The sequence below is a fragment of the Choloepus didactylus genome, chromosome 8, assembly GCF_015220235.1.
Source record: "Choloepus didactylus isolate mChoDid1 chromosome 8, mChoDid1.pri, whole genome shotgun sequence".
NCBI lineage: Eukaryota > Metazoa > Chordata > Mammalia > Pilosa > Megalonychidae > Choloepus > Choloepus didactylus.
The window spans coordinates 70,839,953-70,863,171 of record NC_051314.1 but is presented as its reverse complement, the minus strand read 5'-3'; the positions used below and the strand labels follow the sequence as shown (position 1 = coordinate 70,863,171).

General features: G+C 36.7%; 1 pseudogene; it reads right to left on the bottom strand.

The window, feature by feature from the left end:
• Nucleotides 1-8,166: 8,166 nt before the first annotated feature.
• Nucleotides 8,167-22,778, bottom strand: LOC119542674 (annotated as a pseudogene).
• Nucleotides 22,779-23,219: the final 441 nt, after the last annotated feature.

The following is a 23,219-nucleotide window of genomic DNA, read 5'->3' as shown; positions in this document are numbered from 1 at the left end:
ATTTGTTCAAACACCACAATTGCGTGGAACTTTGAATAGGAAGTGAGATACAGTAGGTTAGTATAGGCTGGAATGAAATAGTGACACATCCTAGAGTAATTTGGGCAGATAATAAAAAAATATATTTACAGCCTCCCCCTCCCCAGCCCTGAGGATCTGGGGAAAGGTGCGGATGTCTTGGACATCCTCACCTGGACTGGTGTTGATGTTGTCACAAACATTGGGACTGGCGGTTTGATGTGCTGAGCCCTCGAGCATGGGACTTGCCCTTATGAAGCTCATTACCACAAAGGAGAGTCTAAACTTGTATGTAATGGTGCCTAAGAGTCTCCCCCTGAGTACCTCTTTGTTGCTCAGATGTGGCCCTCTCTCTAACTGAGCCATCTCAACAGGTGAACTCGCTGCCCTCCCCCCTACATGGGACCCGACTCCCAGGGGTGTAAATCTCCCTGGCAACGCAGAGTATGACTCCTGGGGATGAATGTGGACCCGGCATCATGGGACTGAGAGTATCTTCTTGACCAAAAGGGGGATGCAAAATGAGACGAAATAGTTTCAGTGGCTGAGAGATTCCAAATGGAGTCGAGAGGTCACTCTGGTGGACATTCTTATGCACTATATAGATAACACCTCTTAGGCTTTAATGTATTGGAATAGCCAGAAGTAAATACCTGAAACTACCAAACTCCAACCCAGCAGTCTGGACTCCTGAAGACAATTATATAATAATGTAGATTACAAGGGGTGACAGTGTGATTGTGAAGACCTTGTGGATCACACCCCCTTTATCTAGTGTATGGATGAGTGGAGGAATGGGGATAAAAACTAAAGGACAAATGGGGTGGGATGGGGGGATGATTTGGGTGTTCTTTTTTCACCTTTAGTTTTTATTCTTGTTCTGGTTATTTCTGATGTAAGGAAAATGTTCAGAGATAGATTGTGGTGATGAACGCATAACTATGTTATCATACTGTGGACAGTGGATTGCATATCATGGATGATTGTATGGTGTGTGAATGTATTTCAATAAAACCGAATTTAATAAAAAAAATCATATAAGGATATTTTTATTTATTCATTACTACAAATCCCTTATATAAAATCATATTCAGTATTTTTTTATTCTAACTAAAAATAGGTCAAGGCCAAGGTTTAAAAACAGAATATGTGAATGTCCAGAGCAGGCTGAATCATTCATAACGTGAAGAACCTGAGTTTGATTTAGTTTCAGTTTATGGTTCTCTTGTAAAGGTTAAACAACATTTGTTAGCCTAGGAGTCTTTATCTTAATTAAAGCATATTTAGAGTTTCTGGTATCTGCTGTAAACAATAATATAAAATATTTTACATGATAACTTCAGCCCAAACTATCACTGATTCCTACCTGCTAGAATTGTAATGAAAAAAGAAAACTAAATCAACAAACAAATGAGTATAATTACATGACAAGCAGGTAAACAGGGCCTTAATAAAAATGCAAATTTTTTTTCCTTAGGGTTGGCTTCCGGATACCTGGCTTTCATCTGAAAAAGTTATCGTTGTATGAGAAGTATTTCTAATATAATAGACTATGCAACAATTGTAGGGACTATTATGATAAGGCATTGTTTTCCTTTCTTTAACTCAGCTATTTATGCATTGGATTGGCAAGCATAAAGGAAGTAGAAGAGTAGATGCAGGATGTTCAACATGATCTACTGTGGAATTCCAATAAGTGAGAAGTCTCAAATTGTTCAATATACTATAAAAGTGCATTTCAAGATTGTTGCAGTTCATTAATATCCACAAGGTATCCCAGCTAGACAGAGAGTAAAAGCCAGGAATCTGGGAGCCAAGGAAGAAAGACAGAAAGGCAAGAATTATGGGATTGTGGAGAGTTTTAGAGAGACTGTGGTTGCTGTTGAGAATGGAGAAACACAGGCCATAAGGTGAATCTCTCTCACATCAGGACTGGAAATGGTCATGGCAAAAGAAGTAGATGACATATATTTAACCCAAGTGATAAACAAGTTATAAATTTATGGAGCAGAAATGAAAAGATCCAAATGAATTCATTTTCAAATGCCTGGTTGTGAATCTAGCTACCTGCTACTCAAAGTTAATCTTCTGCAGCTTAGTTTCCTCTCTGCTTCAATTTCCTTATTTATGAAATGGGGGAAATAATTATACCTACTTCACAGGGTGGTTGTGAGAACTGAATGAGAATTGAATATGTGTAAAGCTATTATATCAGTGGCTGACTCATAGTAGTTATATGACAATAAATGCTGCTTATCATTATTCATAATCTTATTATTGTTAGAAGTACAGCAACTTAGAAGGCATAACAGTAAACATCTTATGAAGCAGTATAAATTACAAATCAACATATAAGCGCAAAATAACATAAAATAACTGAAAACCTCAGAAAGCAAAATTTATTCTTGGAGATCTCTTACAGAGGCATTGCAGACAAATGTTGCATCTTTTAAGAAATAAATTCCATCAATTTATTGCCCATTGTAGAAACAGAAGAATATTTCTTCAGCTAAGTACCTGATAGAGCTCTTTAGTAGTCCTAGTCTTTCTACTAAATTAGATTTTAGGGAGAAAAAATGGAGTTTACCTTATAGTCAATATTTACCACACCAAACGGTACTGTCTCAGCTACAGTTCTTTATTTTGAACAACAAAGTCCAATTTAGAGAAGACATATTATCCTTTAGATGAGTTATGGCATTTGGTAAAAAAAAAAAATAAGAGTGTAAGGAAGTTAACAGACATTATGTCATTATTCCGGAGAGTATGTCCTCATCACTTTAAGTATTATCATTGTTAACAAGTCCTATAAACAATTTATAGAAAAAAATCAAGTATATAACATATGAAGAACATAGGAAGAATGAAATAACAAACAAAAATGTCCTCTATATTAATGTATATAATTGGAATAATCTATATAGTTCTCAGCCTTAAAATTATCTTTCCTCAAGCATAGAACATGAGCATCTGAGTCAAAAGCCTTTAACGGTCTATCTATGTGACTGGAGATAGTGACAGGCCTGAAGTAACAAGTTTTTGTTTTTTTGGTTTTCTTTTTATTTTGAAATAAATTCAAAGTTATAGGAACAGTTGCAAAAACAATACTAACCCCATACACAGAATTCCATCATACCCTGACCCCCCTCCCCCAATAGTTCAATCCACCAACTTTAACTTGCTGTCACATCGCTATCTCTTTACCTCCCTCCCTCCCTCCCTATCTATCATCCATCATCTATTGCTCTGCCTTCTGAATATATGAGAGTTAGCTGCACACATCCTGGAACATATGCTATAATTCATGTATACACTTCCCATGAACAAGAACATTCTTTTATGCAATTCCATTAAGCACAGCTAAGAAGTACAAGAGATTCAACAATGATACAAAGCTTACATTCTATATATCCTTTTCCTTATGTCTCAACTGAGTCCGTTTGAGCCACCTGTCCTCTATCCTCCAATCCCATCCAAGTTCATCCTTAGAATTCAATTGTCATCTATTTAGACTGTCTTTTTTTTTTTTTTTTTCAGTTGTGGAAACATACATACAGCCTAAATCTTCCCAATCCACCCCCTCCCTAGCCTTCCATTAGTGGGATTAATCACATTTAGAATGTTGTAATGCTCTTTCCCACCATCCATTACTAGAAATTTCCCTTCACCTCAAACAGCAACCCTACACTCATTTCTTAACTCCCCATTGCCCCTTTCCCCCATTTCTCTTTACCCATACTCTACTTTTCATCTCTATGGTTATCTTCTCTGGTAATTTCTTTGTGTTTACTGTGGGACTTAAAATTAACCTCTTAAATCCATAACAATCTTGTTTTTCTTTGATACCACCTTCGCTTCAATAGGACATATAAACTATGTTCCTATACTCCTCCATTCCCCCACCTTTATATAGTTGTCTAAAATTACATATTTTACATTGAGTTCAAAACCACTGATTTGTCATTAGAGTTTGTGTATTTTATATCATGTAGGAAGTAAATAGTGGAGCTACAGTTCAAAAATTATTGACTTCTATTTGTATTCCATTGTGGTTGGAGACTGTGCTTTGAGTATATTCAAATTTTTTTTTTTTTTAATTTCTTGAGGCTTGTTTTATGTCCCAGCTTATGGTCCCTTCTGGAGAAAGATCTGTAATCACTAGAGAAAAATGAGTGTCCTGGTGATTTGGGATGTAAGGTACTATATACATCTGTTAAAATTCTCTATATCTCTTTCTCTTTTCTTTGTTTCTCTGTTGGTAGGGCTCCCTTTAGAATCTGAAGTAGGGCAGGTCTTTTATTGGCAAAATCTCTCAGCATTTGTTTGTCTGTGAAAAATTTAAGCTCTCCCTCAAATTTGAAGGAGAGTTTTGCTGGATAAAGTATACTCGGTTGGAAATTTTTCTCTCTCAGAATTTTAAATATGTCATGCCACTGCCTTCTTGCCTCCATGGTGGCCGCTGAGTAGTCACTACTTAGTCTTATGTTGTTTCCTTTGTATGTGGTGAATTTCTTTTCTCTTGCTGCTTTCAGAACTTGCTCCTTCTCTTCAGTATTTGAGAGTCTGATTAGAACATGTCTCGGAGTGGGTTTATTTGGATTTATTCTATTTGGAGTTCGCTGGGCATTTATGCTTTGTGTATTTATATTGTGTAGAAGGTTGGGGAAGTTTTCCCCAACAATTTCTTTGAATACTCTTTCTAGACCTTTACCCTTCTCTTCCCCTTCTGGGACACCAATGAGTCTTAAGTTTGGACATTTTATTTTATCTATCGTATCCCTGAGATCCATTTCAATTTTTTTTTTATTTTTTCTCCATTCTTTCTTTTGTTCTTTCATTTTCTGTTCTGTGGACTTCTAGGACACTGAGATGTTGTTCAGCTTCCTCTAGTCTTGTATTGTGAATATCCAGAGTCTTTTTAATTTGGCCAAGAGTTTCTCTTATTTCCGTAAGATCTTCTATTTTTTTATTTACTCTTGCAATGTCTTCTTTATGCTCTTCTAGGGTCTTCTTTATGTCACTTATATCCTGGGCCATGGTCTTCTTGATGTCCTTTAAATCCTTTGCCATGTTTTCATTCCTCAATTGTAGTTCTTTGATTAATTGTGCGAGGTACTTTGTCTCTTCAGATAACTTGATTTGTGTGTTTGGAGTTGGATTCTCCATATCGTCTGGTTTTATCATATGCATTAAGATTTTCTGTTGTTTTTGGCCTCTTGGCATTTGTTTTGCTTGATAGGGTTCTTTCAAGTTGTAAAAAAAAAGGATATTGATCTAATTTTTCAGAAACACAGTTTGGTGACGTACACTTTCTCTAATTAACCAGCAGATGGCATCTGTGAGTCACCTATATCCCTCAAGTCAGTTCTCAACCTTGTTCCCGTGGTGTGTGGGGAAATGATTCTTGTGGGGTTCAGTTGGAGAACTCAGTTTGGGTGTGTTGCTGGAGCCATCCGCCCTGAATGTGGGGCATGTGTACGGGTGGCCAGGGAGGAAGGGCAGTTTTAATATTCAAATCCCCCAGGTTCCTGGAGATTCAAGGCCGCTGCAAGAGTCTAACCCTTCATTTCATTTCAGCCCCAAATCCTCTCTCTTGCTGACCCACAAACCACCAGACTTGGTGTAGTGTCCCTGGGTTCTCCGAGCAGGTCTCCCCTCCCAGCCACGATCCTCCAGGAGCTCAGCTGAGGGAATGCCATGCTACGTCACCAGTGTGCGCCATCCCTCAAGGGAAGCCCTGGGCCGCTGGGCCATGCAGTGGCGCGCTCTCAGCCTGAAGCAAAAATGGCCGAACAGGGTGTCTCAACCCCCTCTTCCTCATACAGTTCCTCCTTCCCAGCTCTGGGACAACTGGTGGGGCTCTGGGCTGTGGGCATGGCCCTGGGCAGGAGTTTATCCAGCCCTCCGAGGAGCCAGCTGCTAGCTGTGGGGTTTCTTTCTGCTTTTGGCTCTCCCCTCCATTCCCCCGGACCCAAGGGTATCTGCAGTGGGCTATCTTCCCGGCCAGACACCAAGAGGCCAGCCCAGCCCTCTCTTGCTGTGTTTTATTGCATGGTTCCCACTATTGCAGCTGCAGCCACTCCTGGGTTTTTCCCTTTTTTTTTTTTTTAAAGAGCCAGCCGGTCTCCAAACACCGATCCCTGGCTTCCCCAGACCACCGCACAGCTGTGGGTCTTCCAGCCAGCTTACTCACTCGTTTCAGAATGTAGACTCCCAGTTTCACCAAGTATACGGCCCCTCTGGAACTAGGAGACCTCTTCCAGCTGGCGCATCACTGTAACCGGTATTTTGGGTCACTTTCTGGTTTGTAGCTAGTGTTTTTCACAGAGGTGTTTTTTCACCCTGTCTCACCTAGCTGCCATCTTAGTTTCTCTCCTGAAGTAACAAGTTTGAACTCAAAATCCATGTCTAGCTTGGTTCTCCCAAACTCTGGAAAATATTTTAAGATCTTAGGCGAGTTGCACTACTCTGGGAAAGGACCTCAAAAAATGACTGAGATTAAGTTTTCTGTTAGCTGCTAAGATTTGAGTTCAGTATCAAACTTTTTAAACTAAAGGAATTTTTAAATATAATCTCTTTTTTTGCCCTAAGTTTGTGGTCTGGATAGCTTCTTCATCAGGACCCTTTATTAGGTAAGACAAGGAGGACTAATTAACTGTGTAACTTACACTTTGACTGAAACTCTAATTTAAAGTCTTTAAAAACTTGATGTGTTTAGAAGAATCTGAAACAATTTGACCCCACCACAGAAACTAAATAAATATATAAACAAATAAGCAAGCAAGCCAACAGACAAATGGTTATGACAAAATTTTGAAGTTTTATGTCTTATAGTATATTCCAGTAAGAGCAGTACTGGCACTTTCTCATGTGTACGACTGTTCAAAACATTGCAAGATGTTAAGTACCTCTTGCCCTGCCCCCTTGCCATAATTTGTCAGTGGCTCCAAGCATCCTGCCGCACACAAGCTATCATCACAACCAAACATGCACCCTCACATTTATTAAGGTCACGGAGGGGGGTGGGACTTGTCAAACCAGATTGAGAACTTTTGCATCTTCCCTGTGATGTGGAAGGATGGAACACAGCTTTGTAAGCCACATTTTCTTTAGAAATGATTCAGACTTCACTGAACATGAAAATTGTCATTTGCTTTGTTAGAGATAATTGTAAATTTTTTTTGAGAACCATTTACTGTGTTGCCCATAATATTAGTGTAGGCAGACAAGGTTAAGAATAAATAATAGTGCTTTGGGGAGAGCAGTAGTGATTGACTAGGTAAAGAAAGAAGGAGCTGTGTTTTGCAAGCTCTAACAGGAACATCTCCCCAAAACTGACATGTGCAAAGTTCCAGATCTCAATGGCAGAAATGGCCTAATCCATCCAAACAGCCCCCCAGCTTGACTGGCAACCGCAGCAGGGAGAACTCAGGCAGAGTGGGCACTGGACCCAGAGAAAAATTCTGAAGAGAGTTCAGACAGGCACATGTGTTCATATGCACATAACCCCACTAAAGACATTACACTATAATAACAGAACTGTAAACAATTTAACAAAGGAGCTGCCAGCCTCCCTGTCACTTCTTTAGCAGTAGGACAGGCTACACAATTTCTGACACACAAAGACGTGCTTATGAGGAGGAAGGTTGCCCTGTGGGCACAGTCCTTCTGGTGAAAGCAAAGCCAACACAGCTGCAGCATTAACTGATAATCTGTAAGTTAAAAATATCTTAATTGCTAATTACAAGTATACAAGCAGAATTACCTCATGTACCATACACCAAGGATGGGCCAGTCTATCATACACCAAGGATGGGCCAGTCTATCATTTTCCTATATGATGGCAAGAAATAAAACAAATAAAAAAAAAATAAAAAAGCCCTTGATCATGCTTCAACAAGAGGAATTATGGGATAGAGAAAAAAAAATAGGTCCCTGTATGCTAAAATTTGCACTTAACTGCTATAAATTAAATTTTAATGTATTTCTTGAGTCAAAATAAAACCAAGTCTCTAAGGACCTACTAAGCAAATGACGTATCATTCATTTATGTCCGTAAGGTAAGCCCATGGTCATGAAACCACCCAGAGTTCCAAGCAAACCTAAACTGGTCAAGTCAAGACACAGAAAGCCACAGCTGGCTGGCTGATTAGGGTTTCTCAGGACTGGATATTGGTCAAATTGAGGATTCAAGATGTAGCATCAGCTTTGGAAGCCTCTGAAAGTTTTCACACTCAGGATACTGCCATTGAGCTCCAGGTTCTCCTTGTTGGCTCCATACATGACAGCCCTGGGTGTTTTTTCCCCAAACCAGAAGTGATGACTGGCTTGCTGCCAGAGTTGGAAGTCAAGACACAAGAGAGTGGTAATCTGTTCCCTTAAAGATAGGCTGAATGCTGCTATTGGCTGTAACATTGGGGATGGTAGTAGTGTTCAGCTTGCAAATTTTGCCTGGTGTGCTGGACATCAGTCCTCACTACTTGCTGGGTATATAGGGAACACTACAGTAGAGTATCTCCATCTCTGTCTGTTTCTTCTTCTTTAGCTGTGTGTCCTGCTTGAATCTCTCTTTCTTCAAATGATGCATCTCCCATTGCTCTGTCTCATCCTCCATGAATTTCTGCACATATACTACAAATGCCTTTGAATGTTCCTGTTCCTACATTTCAACCTGTACCTTCAATTTTTCTTCCAGCTTAGGGAGTATCTTTTTGTTTTGTTTGTTTGTTTGTTTTGAGCTTAGCTCATTGTTTTTCTTTTAAAATATTTCCCCCATGGTTTGTAAACTGGTTTTGATCTGAAGCTTTTCTCTCAAACTCCAAGAAAATGTTCCAGCTTTCTTCCCATTTCTGAAAACCTTCAAAGAGTTCTTTGCGAACTTTCTAATAGTGCTTTATCTGCTCAATTTTGGCATCATGCAGCTGGAGCAGATTTTCTGGGTAGTCTGTAGCATAGTGTGATGGTTAGGTTCATGTGTCAACTTGGCCAAGTGATGGTACCCAGGTGTCTGGTCAAGCAAGCACTGGCCTAACCATTGCTGCAAGGATGTTTGTGGCTGCTTGATAAACAAGAAGGCTGGTTTGTTAAATCATCAGTCAATTGGCTGCAGCTGTGACTGATGACGTCAATGAAGGGTGTGTCTTCCACAATGAGAGAATGCAGTCAGCTGGATTTAATCTAATCAGTTGAAGACTTCTAAGTGAGACAGATAGAGGACCTTCACTTCTTCTTCGGCTGACCAGTGAAGCATTTCTTGAGGAGTTTGTGGAAGTTGCCAGTTCATTGCCTGAGGAGTTCATCGAACATCTTCATTGGAGTTGCCAGTTTTGCTGCCTGCCCAATGGAGTTTGAACTCATGCATACCCATAGTTGCATGAGACACTTTTATAAATCTTATATTTATAGATAGCTCTTGTTGATTCTGTTTCCCTAGAGAACCGCAACAATACACATAGTGAGGGACAAAAATTTGTCTCTGCTTTTGTCCCAGTATAAAAAACTGCTCCCAGTACTGAGCCAGGTCCACTCAAACTGGCCTCAATCACTTTCTTCCTGTTTTGCATCTTCAGTTCTTCCAACAGATCCACTTCCAGTTGAAGTGCTTTCTTGACTTTGGCCTTTGACCCAGTCATAACCATGTGACTGCTTCTCTCTCTTCTGCAGATGTTTGCGACCTGTCCCAGGGCTCAAAATCTTACATCTAGATGCCTTTGTTTCCTTCAAAGATGCCACAATTTGGCTGAACAGTTTCAGCTCTTCTAAACTGGGAACTGAGGTACAGTCAATGTTATAATGGGGTACACAAAGAATTTCACATAGTTCTTCATCTTATTCTTTAAGTAGTTTCAGTGTCTGTTTTCTCTTTTCTCCTGTTTTCTCTTTTCTTCTGTTTTTGTGTCAATTCTACCTGAGAGCACAAAAACTTTTCTAGTTGCAAGATGGTCATGGTCATCTCTCCTTCTTCCTGAAAAGGCTTAACATGTATTTTACCTTGGTGGGTATTCAGATCTTTTTGACAGACCAATACGTTTTTTTTTCAGCCCAATTTTGCTTAAAGTTTATTTTCAGCTGACAAATTTCTAATTATTCTTCAAAGAAGAGGAAAAGTCTGCTTTTTATCCTCAAAAATCAGTGCTTGACCATCACTAAAGCAATTGTAAAGTCTCTAGAATAGATTTAAGATGACACATTATCTGAATCTACTATTTTCTTACAGCACTTTGAGTTTTCTGTTTTTTTTAACAGTTTTATTCACACTCCATACATTCCATCCTAAGTGTACAATCAATGGCTCCTGGTATAATCACATAGATATGTATTTACCACCATAATCCACATTCCCATTTCTTCTGAAAAAAAAAATTGCATATTCCTCCCTGATATCTTCCTATTATTATATTTAGCTTTGGTATAGTGCCTTTGTTACAATTTGTGAAAGAATATTACCATGTTACTGTTAACTATAGACCTTGGTTTGCATTAATTGTATTTTTTCCATATGCCATCCCATTATTTACACCTTGTAATAGTGTCATACATTTGTTCCAGTTCAAGTAAAAGCTTTTTTATACTTGTACAATTAACAACTGTCATTGTCCACTCTGAGCTTCACTAAGTTATAAAGTCCCAGGTTTTATCCTCTAGTTTTCCTTCTGGTGACATACACAACCCTAGTCTTCCTCTTTCAACCATACTCATGCTTGTCTTTATTAACTATACTTAGAATATTGTGCAAGTGTGCCAGTTTGAATGTATTGTGTCCCCCAAATGCCATTGTCTTTGTAGTTTTGTGGGGCAGACGTTTTTGGTGCTGGTTGGATTCGCTTGGAATGTGCCCCACCCAGCTGTGAGAGATGATTCTGATGAGATGGTTCCATGGAGGCGTGGCCCCACCCATTCAGGGTGGGCCTTGATCTGTGGAGCTATATAAATGAGCTGACTCTGGGGGAGGGAACTGAGTGCAGCTGGGAGTGATGTTTTGAAGAGGAGCAAGCTTGCTGGAGAGGAACGCCCTGGGAGAGAGCCGTTTTGAGGCCGGAGCTTTGGAGCGGATGCCGGCTGCCTTCCCAGCTAACAGAGGTTTTCCGGAAGCCATTGGCCATCCTCTGGTGAAGGTAATCAATTGCTGAGGTGTTGCCTTGGACGCTTTGTGTCCTTAAGACTGTAACTGTGTAGTGAAATAAACCCCCGTTTTATAAAAGCCTATCCATCTCTGGTGTTTTGCATTCTGCAGCATTAGCAAACTAAAACAGCAACCATCACACAGCATTGTAATATCCATTTCCAAATCTTTACAATCAACCTCCTTAAACATTCTGTACTGCATTAATTGTCCAATCTCTACACTCTTTCTATCTCCCAATAACCTATGCTCTTGAATTCAACTCTCAGAGTTTGCTCAATAGTTCATACTAGTGAGACCACAGAGCATTTGTCCTTTTGTTTCTGGCTTAGTTTGCTCACCATAATGTCTTCAAGGTTCATCCATGTCGTTGCAAGTATCATGACTTCATTCCTTCTTACAGCTGCAAAATATTCTGTCATATGTATATACCACAGTCTGTTTATCCACTCATGATTTGATGGACATTTGAGCTGTTTCCATCTAGGCAATCATGAATAATGCCACCATAAAATTGGTATGCAAGTGTCTATTTGTGTCCATGCTTTCAGTTCTTCTGAGTACATCCCTAGTAGCAGGACTGCCACATCATATGGCAATTCTATTCTCAGCTTCCTGAGAAACTGCCAAACTGCCTTCCATAGCGGCTATACCATTCTACATTCCTACCAACAGTGAATAAGTGTACCTCTTCCTCCACATCCTCTCCAGCACTTGTAATTTTCTGTTTTTTTTCTTTTTTTGATAATGGCCATTCTAGTAGGTGTGAAGTGGTATCTCATTGGTTTTGATTTGCATTTCCCTAATAGCTAGTGAAGTTGAGCATCTTTTCATATGCTTTTGAGCCATCTGTATTTCCTCTTTGAAAAAGTGTCCATCTGTGTTCTTTTGCCTATTTTTTAATTGGGTTGTTTGTCTTTTTGTTGTTGAGTTGTAGGATTTCTATATATATTATATACATAAAGAAATATATGATATCAAACCCTTATTGGATTTGTGGTTTCCGAATATTTTCCGCTACTGAGTAGGCTGCCTTTTAACTCTTTTGACAAAGTTCTTTGAAGCACAAAAATATTCTATTTTAAAGATATCCCATTTATCTATGTCTTCTTTTACTGCTTTTGTTTGGGTGTAAAGTCTAGGAAACCACCTTCAACCACAAGATCTTTAACATATTTCCCCACATTTTCTTCTGAGAGTTTTATGGTATTAGCTCTAATCTTTAGGTCCTTGATCCATTTTGAGTTAATTTTTGTATAAGATGCAAGATAATGGACCCTCTTTCATTCTTCTGGATATGGATATCCAGTTCTCCTAGCACCATTTGTTGAAGAGGCTGTTCTGTCCCAGTTGAGTAAACTTGGCCGCCTTGTGAAAAATCAATTGGCTGTAGATGAGAAGATCTATTTCTAACTCTCGTTTGATTCCATTGGTCAGTATATCTATCCTTATACCAGTACCATACTGTTTTGACAGCTGTAGCTTAAAATATGCTTTAAAATCAGGAAGTGTGAGGCCTCCAACTTCATTTTTTTCCTCAAATGTTTTTAATTATTTACCTTGCTCTTCCAACAAATTTGATTATTGGTTTTTCTATTTCCTCAGAGTAAGTTGTTAGAATTTTGATTGGTATTGAGTTGACTCTGTAAATCAATATGAGTAGAATTGACATCTTAGCTATATTTAATCTTAACTATATTTAATCTTCTAATTCATGAACAGGGTATGTCCTTCCATCCATTTAAGTCTTCCTTTATTTCTTTTAGTAATATTTTGTTGTTTTCTGTGTATAGGTCTTTACATCTTTGGTTAAATTAATTCCTAGATATTTGATTCTCTTGGTTGCTATTGAAAATGGAAATTTTTCCTCGATTTCCTCCTCTATACTAGTGTAAAGAAAGTCTAGTGGTTATTCCATGTTGATCTTCTATCCTGTCACTTGTTTATTAGTTCTAGTAGCTTTGTTGTAGATTTTTCATATAGGATCTACATATAGGATCATGTTATCTGCAAACAGAGTTTTCCTTCTTCCTTTCCAGATTGGATGCCTTTCCTTTCCTTTTCTTGCCTAACTGCTCTACCTAGAACTCCCAGCATAATGTTGAATAACAATAGTGATAGTGGGCATTCTTATTTTGTTCCAGATCTTAGAGGGAAAGCTTTCAGTCTTTTTCCCATTGAGTATGTAGTTGTAGGGTTTTCATATTTGCCCTTACTCATGTTAAGGAAGTTTCCTTCTATTCCTTTCTTTCTTAGTGTTTTTGACAAGAAAAGATGTTGGATTTTGTCAGATGCCTTTTCTGCATCAATCGAGATGATCGTGTTGTTTTTCCCCTTTGATTTGTATTAATATAGAGTATTATATTAATTGATTTTCTTGTGTTGAACTACCCTTGCATACCTGGGATAAAACCCACTTGATCATGGTGTATAATTCTTTTAATGTATTGCTGGATTCAGTTTGCAGGTATTTTGTTGAGGATTTTTGCATCTATATTCATTAGAGAGATTGGTCTGTAATTTTTTTTTTCTTGCAATATCTTTGTCTGGCTTTGGTATTAAGGTGATGTTGGCTTCATAGAATGAGTTTAGGTAGTTTTCCGTCCTCTTCAATTTTTTGGAAGAATTTGAGCAGCATTGGTACTAATTTTCCCTGGAATGCTTGGTAGAATTCACATGTGCAACCATCTGGTCCTGTACTTTTCTCTCTTGGGATGTTTCTGATGACTTATTTAATCTATTGTGATGTGTTTGTTGAGGTCTTCTATTTCTTCTTGAGTCATGTTGGTTGTTCAATGTGTTTCAAAGAAGTTGTTCATTTCATATAAGTTTATAATTTGTTGGCATACAATTGCTCATACTATCCTCTTATGATCACTTTTATTTCTGTGGGGTCAGTAATAATGTCCCCCCTCCCATTTCTGATTTTATTTATTTGCATCCTCTCTTTTTTTGTCAGTCTAGCTAAAGGTGCATCAATTTTATTAATTTTCTCAAAGAACCAACTTCTGGTTTTGTTGATTCTCTCTATTGATTTTTTGTTCTCAATTTCATTTATTTCTGCTCCAATATTTGTTATTTCTTTCCTTCTGTTCACATTGGGGTTAGTTTTCTGTTTTCTTTAGTTCTTTTAGGTATGCAATTAAGTTATTAATTTTAGCTCTTTATTTTTTTTTAATATAGGCATTTATGGCAATAATTTCTCTCTCAGCACTGCCTTCACTGTATCCCGTAAGTTTTGATATGTTGTGTCCTCATTTTCATTTGCCTCAAGATACTTATTGATTTTTCTTGTAATTTCTTCTTTGACCCACTGATTGTCTAAGAGAGTGTTGTTAAGCCTCCATAAATTTGTAAATTTTCCAGTCCTACACCTGTTATTGTTTTTGGCTTCATTCCATCATGATCAGAGAAAGTGTTTTGTATAATTTCAATCCCAATACACTTTTGATGAGTCTTCAGTCTTTCCTCTTTAGCAATCATCATATCCAGGAGGTCTTTGATATGCTTCTTTACAACCTCAGTTCTTTATAACTGCTAGTCCTCTGGAATCTCAATTAATTCCCATATTTCCTGAAGGTGGTTCAGGGCTTTCTGGAGACTACTATGGACCCCTCTGCCAGACCTCACTTCTCATGGCAGACACTCCAGGCAGCCGGGTGTAGAGGTCCCTGGTGTACTCCATGAGTACAGCAAGCATTGGTGTTCTCACTCCAGATTGCTGCTTCAAGATAAGTGTTTTATTTTGATCTGTTTCTCATAGAAAATGAGAATCAAAAGAGAGAGGCAAATGTATACAGATCTACATCAGGGGTCTATAAAATAAAACCCAGAAGCTGGTTCAAAATAGATGACTAAAACACATGACGTACTTTCCATTTCACAATACCATTGACCTGAGAAGCAAAGCAAACACACATCAAGTTTTTAAGTATTCAAATTCAAAATGAAGAAAAAGTAAAAATAAATAAATAAAATAAAAAGGAATTATAAAATAAGAGCTTTTACTTAATTAATGTTTAAACATACATTCTGATTTCAGCTATGCTGGGGAGAATTGAAGAAAAACTTCTGCTTCACTTTGGGATAAAATAAAGATAGAGAAGCATCCTAAGACCAGATCAGTAACAACCCAAACTAATTAAAGAGTAGATTTTCCATGTTTCTGTGGATAGAGTAGAGATTAGCGGTTATGAAGTAATGGACAGACAAAAGTGGAGAGAAAACATTCTTTTGTGGAAATGGAAGTCAATGTGAATGATAAACTTCAGTGTGGATCCAGAGACAACTAGGTAGGACACTGAAGATAGCAGGGGTGGTTGGGCAGACTAAGGTTTTGAAATCCAGAAACTCAGAAACTAGGAACTTAAGAGTGTCTATATCTGAAGTATTAAAACAAATAATGGCATCACATATATTTATTTGCTATTTGTAATAAGATTTGGGATAGGGGAGGCTGAAACAAATTAATAATTATATTATGCTTCATATAGGATAGGATCAAACACATGATGAGATAGCGCCTCTGGGAAAAATCAATAAATCCAAATAGGAGGGATTGCGGACACAGACAAAGGAGAAGCAAGAGCCAAGGAGGAATGGGAATATAATAGTACAGGTTTGGTCCACATTTGCCAATCTGAAATATTTATAATTTAATAGCCAGTTTACATATAACAACACATTTAGTCAATCAATGAACACTTGATTATTAACATATTTGAAAACTAAGACATCTTGTAGGCTGCTTTTATTACACATAGACATATGACCTCCGAGAGTATATATGCAATGTAGAGTCTCCAGATATATTAATGGACAGATATGCAAAGTAGAGTAAAGCATGCAGTAAATAAACTTAATAAGTATAATTAATTCAATTTTGTTAGTGCACTGAAACACACACACACACAGGACAAGGACATGTTATAGTGAATTAAAAGGCCAGATCATGCCATTTGCACATTTTAACAGATAAATGTGGACAATTTTCATATAGTAACTAAGGGTTTGAAAATTTCAAGTTCGAAGAAAAATCCAAAATAAAGTCATTTTAATTTATGGTTTCAAAGTAAAATAATCTCTTTCTCTTCCATTCTGTAGAAGTATTATCAATTAAAAATCATTTTTAAATGGACACAATAAGTACAAGAGTATTTTAGTTCTAGAAAATCCTTCAAAGCCTTATTTTGTAACCTATATCCAATGACTGTTTTTGTTTTGTCTGAGAAAACAAAATAATTCAACATATCAAGATTAGTATATAACCAAAGATACCTCAAGAGAACTGTTAAGGGTTTGTCAGACTGCCTAACAACATTCTGTTTAATTTGTGTATTTATCATGTTATTTAATATATCAGAATATACAGGGATTAGCTACATTTTGTAAGAAAAAATCAGTTAGCCAGCATGTGTCTCAGAAAAGCTGCTCTTTCACCTAAAATATAATGTAAATTAGTTTAAAGCTTCTTTAAGTAGTAAGAGCACAGTAGTTCATAAAAGCCCAATAAAGGCTGATTAGAATATACCTGTCTTCAAGATTATATATCCACATTTTGGTTGGATATACACACATATGAAGAGCCATCCCCTTTGGATATCAATAACACATTCTTTTCTGTGAATATTAATTCATTTCCATGCTCATCTAAAGACATATGTCGAAATGTCTTATTCAGTGATCTAGCTGCCTTTTACTGCAGGAGTGAAACTGATACATTAGAAGGTACCAAAAATCAATTGCACAAGATGAAAATGGGGGAAAGTTGCTTAACAGCAGCACATGTGAAAACAAACGGGGCAAAAATGCCTTTGATATTTTAGGCTACAGTAAGTTCAATGACTAGATATGGTGATATATTCCTCTCAAACCAGTTAATATGGTTCCAGATGATATTAAGAAAAATTATCATTTTTAGAACAGGGAAAGTGATAGACTAAAGCATTCTATTTACTTTGTCCTCATGTGAATGATTTAAATGCATACTCTTATTTCTTAGAAAACCAGCAGATAACACCCTTTTATATTCTGATAGCATGGCCTTTCAATCTTTTCCTAGGAATGGTTTCATGAAATAGGTGAAGCAGTTGTTCAGTTTCATCAGGAAAAACAATTAAATGGTTAACTCCTCAAGGGCACAGAGCATATAATATTTATATCTTTGTGTTTTAATAGCTTAATACAGCCTGATATACAGTATGTATGCAGTAAATGTTTACTGAAAATTTATTTAAATTCATTTAAAATATGAAAATTAATTTAAGCAAAAATCCTAACTGTCATGTTTGAAGCCATGTTTTGCATCTTATTTAACAATCCCCTATATTTAATTGTCTTGCAGATATTGTCCCCCTGGAGGACTCACTTCTAGGAAATGATGCTCAAAATTAAATGTAGCAGGAGCCAATAAACTGGGCACTGGGTAACTGCACTTCCAAACATTGTCCAAATCAAGGACATATTCAATGACTTGAATCCTGAAGTTTCAATTAGATCCTTACAGACATCCAGAACTACAGCTGAAAAATGGGGGCCCTCCTACAGGCAACCCTATAAACCATAGTTGGACAGAACAAAAGGGCAATTTAACTTCAGTTTATATCTATATATTCTAGATACCCCATCAAGTAATTCTTCCTAAGAATTATGTGGAGGTAAACATCATTACTCCAATTATTTAATAGATAAGAAAGTGGATTTCAAATACAGTAAATAACTTACCAACTTACACACCTGGCAACTGGCAGAGCTAGACTAAAAAACATTGTGTATCTGATTTACTTAGGGTTTTCCAGTAGTCCTCCAGATCCCAGAAGGGATTAAGAATGAGTCAACACTGACCATTAGATAACTCTTATCATAACAGAGGTCTAGTGTGAATGAACTCACTAGCTTTAAATTCCACTGCCCCAGACTTTCTACCAACATCATCAGGGTTAAGAAGAGGCATGAATCTGATCTCAGATCTAAGAACTCCACCTCCCCCCTGTTCTCTTCCCCCATCATAAATGGTGAAGAAGAATCTCCAGTACTCACAGCCTAGCTGCCAGTTTCTTCCTTGAATGCACAGGATTAATCTCATTATTATTTTTATTTTAGTTCATATAAGACATAATTTAAAAACAAAAAGCAAACTTCTGTATACCCACCCCCATCCAAAGATACGTGTAACCAATAACTCGTGCCTTTTCCCCTCTCTGACTCAGCTCTTGAAACTCCATCTAATTTGTGGTTAGCAAAATTCTCTATATCTTCAATGTCATCTTGAAAATTCTTTTCATATTCTTGCCCCAAACCTAGTTCTGCCTGAAGATGCCTTTCTCTGCCACCCTCTAAAGTGGTGACATCTTTTTCTCTCATCTCTTTGTACTACTAGGCCAGGAGGTGAAGAGGTGACCTCCTTGCTCCTCACTGCAGATTCCATACCACTCTCCCTTGCTCGTCTCTAAAAACTCCCAGCTCCTCTCTAAAACCCTCAGCTTTGAAGGGAACATCCCCATATTTCTCTTGGCTTATGCCACTCTTGACAATACTAACACAGACTTCATTTAATTTAAATATGCACATACAAGATTCTTCCATCATTCTGGCCTCTCAATTCATAAACTGTTCTCCAAAGAACTTTTTGCCATCCTTCCTCTTATACTCATCCAGTGAGCATGGTTAGACCATAACTTTACAAATAACAACAGAAAACAACAGAAAACAACCCTGCAACCCTTCTATAATTACAATTTGATTCAAAGCATCAACACATTCTTTTGTATCTTACCCCATTTAGTACTCTCTCCCCATCCATCTTTCAAACACACTAGGGCATACATTAACCTTATCAACTTTTTAATAATGCCTCATCTCTTGATATCCTCCCTTTTCTCCTTCTCCAGTTAGTATTCCATTATTGGTCATTATAATTACTATCCTGACTGCATAGCCCTTCTCTCATTTCAAAGTACTTACTTGAGAAACTCCATTTTCCTGTTTAAATGCATCTCTCTGCTCCTCTTATGCCTGCACCTATATAGCTAAATGTGACTGAAAAAAATATATACCCATATTGAGTAGTCTCACTTTAAGTTAATTAAATGTATTTTATTAAGTGATAATATTTAATAATTAAAATTCATGACCTATAATGCTTCCAGGCAAACATATTTCATTAGGCTATTTACTCTTTTACTTTCTTGAGAGACTACCTAATATATTCTGTCTACACAAAGGTCTGTCTTGACTCCCAGTCAAAGACATGTAAAACAAAGACATGGAAATGACTGTATATAGCAACTTTATTGATAATTGCACAAAACTGGATGCAAAACAAATGCCTATTAGAAATTAAATGAATGAACAAATCATGTTATGTCCCTAAACTGGAATACTATTTAACCAAAAAAAATTAAAAGAAGAAGAAACAAACTACCAATACATGCAAGCACCTGGATCTCTCTCAGAAACATGCCAGAAAAATCACAAAAGATTAACTATACTGTTTAGAGTACATAAATTACTTAGCAATAAAGAATAAATTACTGATAGATGCAACAACATAGATCAATCTCAAAAACATTATTCTGAGTGAAAATACCAACTACAAAAGAGTAATGCAATATATGAAATATATTAAAAGGAATGCCTAATCTATTATGACAGAAAGCAAATCAGTGATTGCTTGAGGTTATAAAAAGGATGACTATGTACAAATGGGTATGGGAAAACTTCTGGAGGAGATGGATAAATAAGTATACATATTTGTGAAAGTTTATTAGGAGTTACACTTAAAATGGGTACATTTTATTTATATGCACATTATATATTGTCACAGTTGATTTAGAGAAATGAACAAAGACATAAAAGCCTGGTAATTAAAATGCCTCCATTCTTGTTTCCTTTTCTCTCTTTTAAGAAATAGTAACATAAAATAGCAGTACATGATTTAATCGCTATGGAAGTATAAACCAGAGAATGTTACCTATAAATTCCTCAAAAATTTAATGTTTATCCCCCTATAAATAAGCAAGGTCACATGAAGTTATATAAATTATCCATGTAATGATGTCCTTCCAAAGAATAGCTTTTACATGTTTAAATATTTACCGTAATATGGTTTACCATTATGCTTTCAGCTTTCATTGCAGCATGATGTATGTATCATGTGTGATGACTTTTCTTTTAAGCCCATTAATTGTCTTTGGAGTCAGACAAACAAGGATATGAAATGAATCCAGGCTCTAGAATTTAGTAGCTATATAAACTTTGGACTTGTTTTTTAACTTTTCTGTGGCTTTCTTTTCTAGAATTAAAATATATTAATGTACCACTTCAAAATCTAGTTGCAGAGATAAAGTGGTTGTTTAGCAGAATCTCTTGCACTAGACTCAATAGACTTAATTTCTAGCTCCTTCATTTAATCTTAACCTTTGTGTGCCTCACTTTCTCACCTGTAAAATGAGGACAATATTAATGTCTAGTTCTTTAGTTCTCATGATTATTAATGAGTTAATACATAAATAAGTTAGAATGGAGCCTGACAGATAAAAATAGCAACTATTAGCTATTAGTTTTGTCTCCCACAACACAAAAATTAAGGTGTACATATTAAATCCAATGATAGTCTCACGAATAATAATAAGCTTGAATCACTGGAAATGCTGATAAGTTTCTAAAAACCATGAATTTGCAAGTTTGCTGAAGCCTGCTCATACTGACTGACAGGAGCTGATTGTACATGTTACTTTCCAACTCAGTGTTCAGTAATGTCACATTAGTAGCTTGCAAATGGTCACATTGAGAGTATTCATACCATGGAAATTGGTAAACGACATATCAGAACCTACTTTTTTTTTAACTATCACATTAAAGGAAAAAAAAAAGAGCCAAGAAACACAGATTAGTAGGAAAGCAAACAAAAGCTAGATCATAGGTAACCAAGAAATGTAAATGGGTCAGTCTATTCAAAAGAAACCAACAATCCTATTTAAGAAGCATAAGATTTTATTAAAAAAGCTTATAGGTTTATTTTCAGTTACGTGTTTTTGCTTCTTTTTTTAAATAGACAAATTTGCTTTATTTAGGTAAAGTCAGGGCCTACTTTATAATTATGCGAAAGACGTGTCTTTTACACATTTTTTTTCCAAGTATCTAAAAAATATATTGTCTTTTCAAGAAAAGAAACAAACAAAAGATGGAGGGAACTCCCATACCCTCATCAATGTGACAGTTTCATTATAACCTGTGTTCCTATACTACTTGTTTTTGCCCTGCATATATCAGTCTTAGTTTATAAATGCACAGAGAATGAGAAATTTCAAGTCAAATCAAAGTTATGAAGAAAAAGAGATATTGGTTAAACAGAATTTTCCTTAATGGTTTTCAACATTGAAGAAAAAGTCATCAGAAAATGTGTGGTCCTTTTTTAAAGATTATTTTTAAAAAATATTCTAAGAATTTATTATTTACTCAAGATGGAGTAGTGTTTTCACAGTTTTGTTTGTTTGGTATAAAATCATTCAAACACTGGCATTCTTTCTATTGGTTTTAATTAAACACTGAGTCAACTGTAGTTTCATTGCAACTATCATAAAACAACATACTGTTTATTAATGCCAAAATATTAGCTTAATTAGAGGGAATAATGAGACCCTGTCTCTTCAAAAGTGTTATTAAGCTTGCATTCTTAAAACTTTACATGGTTCCTGGAACATAGTAGATGCTTAAAAAAAAGTTTTATTGAGTTAAAAGTGTACTTTTTTATTAGTTCAATCCTATAAACCTATTAGATAATATGAAAATATTTTACTTGTATGGTATTATTAAACAAATAATTTTACACTTCCTAACCACTGATTTCAGCTATTGTTTTAATTAATAATGTTCTTAGTCATAGTCCTTGATATTACTGCTAGAATTTATTTAAGCCTGGATTTTAAGTGTGAAATAACATAGGCCCAGATATGAAGTATATGGCACATGTCCTCAAAGAGTTTCCATCTAGCTGGAGGCTGTGTAGTGGTTTGGTACAGCAGCTCCAGATTAGACAGATGTGGTTAGAGTTCTGGCTCTGCTGCTTACTCACTGTGTGATCCAAGGTTATTTATTGGTCCCAAAGATGTTTAAATTCCTAATCTTTAAAATAAGATGGAGTGATGCATTCACATGTCATTGTCCCATCCTGACATTCCCAGTGTCAGCCTGAGTGCATCTGTGACTGCAAATATTTCTGGCACCATTGAGGGCCTCTACTTCAATGTCTGGTGTCTGATTCTCCTCTTTCCTCCCTGAGGGCATCACAGGACCTGACTTAGCTGCCTGCAGACAAATCCCACCAGTGTGGAATTGTTGAAGCATGGTAAAGGGACATGGGACTCAGTGGATGAATGCCCCAGCCCTCCTTTCCTCAGGTTTAGGGCTGCCAAATATGTCACATGCAATATTCATTTCTATGAAATTCAAATTTAACTAGTCATCCTGTATTTTCACTTACCAATTCTGGCAATGCCACAGGGTTTCGATGATTCTGAGTTAGTTTCAATTTGGATATCTGAGGGTCCTCCACAGAACTGAGCTCCAGCTCCCCACAGCAGTAAGTGCTCACTAAAACACAGTATTTACTGGCTTTTTCAGTCTCAGTTCCTAACATCTGTTTCCTGGGATCACTTTTCAAATAACCTGAAACCAAGTCCTTGTTTCAGGGTCTACTTTGTGTGGAACACAAATTTGGAAAACTTATTGGGGTCTATGTGAATATTAAATTAAATAATACTTTAAAAGTATATGGAAACTTACTGGTGCTAAATCAATATTTACCAGTTTATTATTTTTGGGAGGGAAAATTAATAGGCTTTAAAAACCAGGAATAAAAATCAAAACACGGTGGCATTTAAGTAAATACATTGCTTGGCCCTAGCAACAACTTTGAAGGAATTCTCTGAAAGGAGGATCACTGTGGGATTCTATATAATCTTTCCAGAATGTCCTATGTTTATTGCCCCCTGTTTAGTTAAAAATGATACAGAGTTAAGCCCTGCCCCAATCAAAATAGCAGAATGGAAGTTCAGTGCTCTGTCCACAAGAACTTTGA